The following is a 6,083-nucleotide window of genomic DNA, read 5'->3' as shown; positions in this document are numbered from 1 at the left end:
ATTATCTATGTTAATCTTAGATAAAACTTCTGAATGAACTAACGTTTAAATTAAACTGTATCCATTTACCTTTGGTATATTTTGACGGACACCATAACTTTAGCTCAAGTTACATTACCAAAAGATTCAATTAGGTTGCCTTGAATCTTACAATCTTGAATACAGTCCTGTGTACTATGAATTCCTCCAGTTCTTTGGTTTCTATTTTGAAAATTTCTGCCACCTATGAAATTAATACGAAATCCAGTTCGAGAAAAATTAGATATACTGTTTGCCTGATTTCTAAATGTTGTACGATTATTATTTCTGTTTCTTCTGAAATTGGGTTCGGTTCTATTACCGGTATAATTAAATCTATCATTCATTCATTTCATCTTTTAGTCATACATATTGCAGGATTTCGTGCGTATGAATAAGACTCGTCAAAGGTACAAATATATAAAATACGTAGTAATGACAAATACATATCTATTTAATTAAACTACTATGCTACATCTACGATATAAAAGCAGTACAAAACAATATATCTTTCCAAAATTATCAATAGACAATTACTTCTTACATTAGAACTACGCTCTTCCCCCACATTTATATTTCGAATCGAAATATGATTGGATTGGTTTCGGATATTATTAGTTTGATTTCGATTAGTATTACTTTGCACCATTCATTGATTTTCGAAATTTTGCACTATCATTATGAGATGAGTGAAATTAATACATTGTGCAAAAATCAGTACTTGCTGCGACCTAAAAGGTAACAATATCCGGATCGATTCTGTAATGGTAGTGCTTAGATCCACACCCCCTCAAGAGAGGCAAGAGGATAGAAACTATCAAACTTTGGGAGCTGTAAGATGTCACTATTCATAGCAGCCAATCACTTTTTCCGTATCAAAAGCAAAGGGTGAAGAAGGGTTTTACGTCATATGAGCGGACATATTTGAATGAAAAAAACATAGGTGAGTGCTGTTTGTTTGTTCAGTTTTATCACCTTGTATGTTTAAGTTATTAGTAGGTATGCTTATTATTTCGCGTTAATTTTTTGGTCTTTGGTTAAGAATAATTCGTCAATATTGGTGAATTTATGGTTAAAATGAGTGTGCATATGAAAGGAGAATTGAGAGGATATTAATTTCCATTGTAGGATTTCTGCACCATGTAGGAAACCCTTAATTTCTGTTTACAAAGTATAATGTTACTGTTGTGAAACCATTACAAAGGCCATGGTAGAGTTTACATGGGTGATTAAAAAATCAAGTGTTTTTTGCACTATCTTAGTTTTCTGCATATGCAGGGTGGCACGGTGGCTTGCTGGTAGTCTTATTTTTGGTGCGTTGGCTCCTTCGATCCCCGTCCAAGTCCGTGTGGTAGATAACATCGGGACATTTATTTTGAAGTTGGTCGTCCGTCTGGTTCTCCACCGAAAAAGCTAAATGCTAAAATTTAAAAATTTTCATTTTTTATTTTGTGTACTGAATTTCTGTTCGCTTTCGTTACCTCGCGAGGTGGAAGAGAGCTTAGGTTCAGTTTCGTTAGGTTGGGAAGGTTCTAGAACAAAGATCCCGCCATATAGGTTAGTAGTTACATTGGTTTCTTTCTGTACCAAACTTTAATATTTAATTCACATAGTGTTGCCGAGCGAGCGTTAGCGAGTCAAGGCGGGTTAGAGACCCGCAGGGCACGTTGTTTTCTGTCTTTATTACAGTTAAATGGGAAGGGAGACTATTATATTAAAAAGTATGGTTTAAGTTTAGAGTTGCCCTCCAGTTTCAAACCTACAAAAAAGCAGTAGAAACATTAAAGCGTGCAGTTTTATTAGACAGATCCATAGTATAAGTAGTAGTAGTAGTAGAAGGAGGAACGTGTTAGAAGCCCCGCAGGGGTTCGTTGGGTTCTGCTCTCGACATAAAATGGGCATGCTGCTGAATCATGAAACCTTCCGAGTCTTCCAAATAGTACCAACTTCCACACGTTTTTCCTCGTATTAAACATAACATAAGAACTCCATATCATATTTTTTTTTTTAATTTTATTTCTCCTGTAAATTTTCCTAATTTTTATGAAAAACAGAGGGGCAAACTCTAAACTTAACCCAAAAGCATAACTTCCCCCGCGTTTCTTCGCACTTACTTCCTTACTACACTTTCTGCAATTTGTTTTTAGATTCATTTGTCCATGATTTTTCACAAAGTATTAAAAGATTACTCGTTACTTTTACACATTGCAGCGGCAAGGTTCTAGAACACAGGTCCCCCCTTCCCATTTAGCTGTAATAAAGACAGAAAACAACGTGCCCTGCGGGGCTCTGACCCGCCTTCAGTCGCTAACGCTCGCTCGGCAATACCATGTGAATTTAATATTCAACTTTGGTACAGAAAGGAACCAATCTAGCTACTAACCTATATATGGGGGACCTGTGTTCTAGAACCTTACCCATTGAAACCATTCGGTAACCTTACGCGAAGAAGTTCCTTTCGCTTGTTAAATAGTTCCATGTTTACAACCACTTACATCTGACAAATAGAATTTTCGATCTCCTTATATATTATCAACCACACGAACGAGCAAATTATCCATTTCTTCCCGGTAAATTTTCAAAATTTTGCTAGAAACGGACGACCAACTTTGGAACTTAACCCAACATCGGTGACCGTAGTTTTTTTCGGGTGCTCGTGTTGCGTCCCACATTCTCATTTCATCGCTTCTTTCATCATCATTCACTTGCCTTATTCATCCGTCTGTCTCAGCCTAAAGAGCATAATTGTGGGATGTTCAACTGGAAGGTTTCTTTTGGTCGGACAGGCGTTGGGATTTGGTGTAGAAAAACAATGAATTTCCAAAAAGTTTAGGCTTAACAACTGAAAATGTGTTAGTATGCAAAAGTAGCCTAGATGAGTATTCTAATGGGGTTCGGAGATACCTAATTTACTCATTTTTAACCTGTTTTGAGGCTAACCTTCCGCAGATGGCGGCCCCGGATGAAACACAAATGAACATGTTTTCAACTTTGTATTACTAATTACTTATCTGTTGTTACATCATTATACTTTAACTACAATTACTCCTGTTTCTTTTCCAGTGGTTACTTTTCAATTTAATCACAAGTATTTCTTTCTTCTATGCTTCCTTTGCTATTTCCTACATCCGTATCCATTTATATAATATTACAGCGAAAAATTGGTGCCCTCCAACTGTTAAACGTTGTAAACAGCGCATTACTCAGAAATTACTAAGGCAATGAATCGTTACAATATTACGTAAATAAATGTTTAGAGATGAGTTTCGGCGTGGTGCCCTCTGTCAAACACATGCCCTTGTAATAGGGGCCTATATTTAGCAGAAGGGGTCCAGCTCTTTTACTAAAAAAAAATGTTACAATTTTGCTAATGTCTGTTCACATTAGGTTAGGTTAAGTTAAAAAAAATGGTTTAAACCAAGAAGCCAAATATGTTCGTAAAAGTGTACGTGTTCGTGAAATCTTGGTAAACACACTTTTGTGGGTTATCACGTTTCACTCCCATATATTATTCGCATTATATTCAGACATAAATTACCCATTCATTACTCAGAGATTATACTGCAAAAGCAACTTTTTAATAAGTTTATGAATATTTCTTTTGTGATTTTTTATAGTTTATTATTATTGTTATGCAATTGCAAGGAAAATCTAAATATTGTTTCGTTTCAATAATGTTTACTTTTCATAAAATTCATCGAAATGCCGTACTTTCAGGGGGGGGGGGTCATAAAACTCCACAAGAGGTATTTATTGAAATCAGAAGTATCTTTGGTATCTATTTATGTGTAAATGGGTCAGAACCAAACTGGACTCAAATAATTCGCGTCTTTATTCACTTTTCTTTCTCATATGCAAATTATGTCATTGTATTTCTTTAACTTGGACTAATAACAGTCGTAGTAAACTAACTTGGACAAAATTAGTTCTTCTGTACTCTGCAGTACTTTAAAAGTGTCCATATGTGATTCTTATAATGGTTTCACTTGTGCAATTGTTTATCTTCTTGTCCTCCTGAAATGATTCTTGACAATTATATTATCAAGTATGTAAAGATCAGTACAACACACTTTTATTAGGAGTCTTCCGTGAGTGAGTAGGCAGACGTATCGCATTTGTGGCCAATTAGTCCCGGTTTCGAGTTCAAATGGGGGACAGTTTCTTTCGGATGTAAGTGGATTTGGATTCCGCTTTAAGCTTATGTGACACCTTCCAGCATAACCCGGTTGTTGCATAATAAGGCAAAACAAACTTATTTCTGTGATATACATAGAGCAAATTATTTAAACCAAACACGTCGTGCACTGTAAATTAGAAATTACTAATAACATCGGTAGACAGAGGGGTAAAGCAGATAATATTTATGTTATTCGTATTTATAATGTAAATTTTTAGATGACTCCGATGATAAGTAGATAAACACTTCAAACATGTACGCGTTGGCTTGCCCTATGCTTGAAAATGGTCGCTTTGATTAATATTATTCATACAACATAGTAATCATGTACAATTAGAAGAAAGACAGGAGTAAAGCAAGTGTCTTAATTAAGTAGTGCACTCTTATATAAAAATTGCAATGTTCACACACAATAGCAGGCAAATTACAATTTTGTACGTGTTTCACACACTTTTCTGATTAAAATACACATATATTAATTTCTGCGCAAATCTTATTCAGGATCCTTATTCTGTTGCTGCTTCAAATCAGGTTAAAACGTTATCATCATCCACGTCTCCTTTAGTCTACACAGAATAACCGTTGGACGTAAAACTCAAATGTTTCATTTCACTTAGATTAAATTTCCAAACGGTGTTTCTGTGGGCCTGAAGTTATTTGCAATATGTGTAGTATCATAAATGGCATAGGTCATTTTTTCTTTCTCCTAATTGGAGACATTATTCTTTTATCATTCAATACATGTGATTCTTTTTTCAGACATGAAATTTACCATCGGCTAATTACATGCAGCTGAAGTTAACTTCAAATACTGGGAGTAATAGAGAAAACGGTATGGAAAGTTCAGCCACCAAGAGAAACATGCTACCGTGAAAGGACAAAACTAAAGCTAATGCATTGGAGATTACTAGGATAATTCGTCAAATGCATACTTCATTTTTTTAAAAATAAATATGTATATATCTGCTCCGTAATCTCTGTATAATTAAATAAATCCGTCTTGGAGGGTAGTATTTAATATTTTCTTATGTATTGCAGAATATAATTTTATAGTAATAAAGTATGTCGTTGCCCAGTTATTCGCATTTACATCTACTCTGTTTTATTGTGCACAGGAATGAAAGTAATATATGTGAAACTAGTATCATTGTTATCCCATTAACCAGTACCGTATATGATTTGTATGTTCGTTTTCATGCCTCTATTGTTATATTTTATATATTATAAGTATTTATTGCATGTATTTCTAAACAGTAATGATTCACATTCTTAATAGACAAGTATAAAAATAACTTACACAATTGCATATCATCAACGATTTAAACTCATATGGGCAAATTGACTAAATTATTTGCCAAATATAAATCTCTTATTAAGATTGCGAATCCGTTTAACTGTTGCGTAGGTTTATTAATGTTATTTGCTTGAGAGTGATGTATCAGTTGTATATTGAACATTATTTGTGAGTTACATATGTCAGAACAATACTCAGAGAATGCAAGACGAGAAACTTTCCAGTATGAAGAAAAATGTGCTTTACTCATTATTGTTCGTGTTTTAGAGATAATTACAATTAACATTTCACGTTAATACATAATTAATTTATTACGATCAGAATTGAAAAACAATTCATATATTTATGTATGCATAAGTAAATGTAATTTTATTTGACCAATATTTATTGTGGAGCCTAACGTAACAGTACTCAGGCTGTTATTTTACGTAATTGGTATACTGGGTTTAGGGCAATCTCAGTGAATTTCATTAATTGTTAGTGGGTTGTTGCTTACCACATGTCACCACTTATTGTTAACGATGCATGCAGAAAAATTTACTCCCAAGATGGAATCGCGTTCTCTTTTAGAGAAGGATCACTGAAGTACATATT

The 6,083-nt window shown here is 34.2% G+C and overlaps 1 long non-coding RNA gene across 1 annotated transcript; it reads left to right on the top strand.

The window, feature by feature from the left end:
• Positions 1 to 820: 820 nt before the first annotated feature.
• Positions 821 to 5,191, top strand: LOC145681664 (uncharacterized). Its single transcript, XR_014130855.1, has 2 exons — positions 821 to 961; positions 4,955 to 5,191. It is a non-coding gene; the product is annotated as an uncharacterized LOC145681664 (long non-coding RNA).
• The last annotated feature ends 892 nt before the right edge of the window (positions 5,192 to 6,083 follow it).

This window comes from Thermobia domestica, chromosome 3 (assembly GCF_964235325.1).
Source record: "Thermobia domestica chromosome 3, izTheDome1.hap1.1, whole genome shotgun sequence".
Taxonomy (NCBI): domain Eukaryota; kingdom Metazoa; phylum Arthropoda; class Insecta; order Zygentoma; family Lepismatidae; genus Thermobia; species Thermobia domestica.
This window is presented reverse-complemented; position numbering and strand designations above follow the sequence as displayed.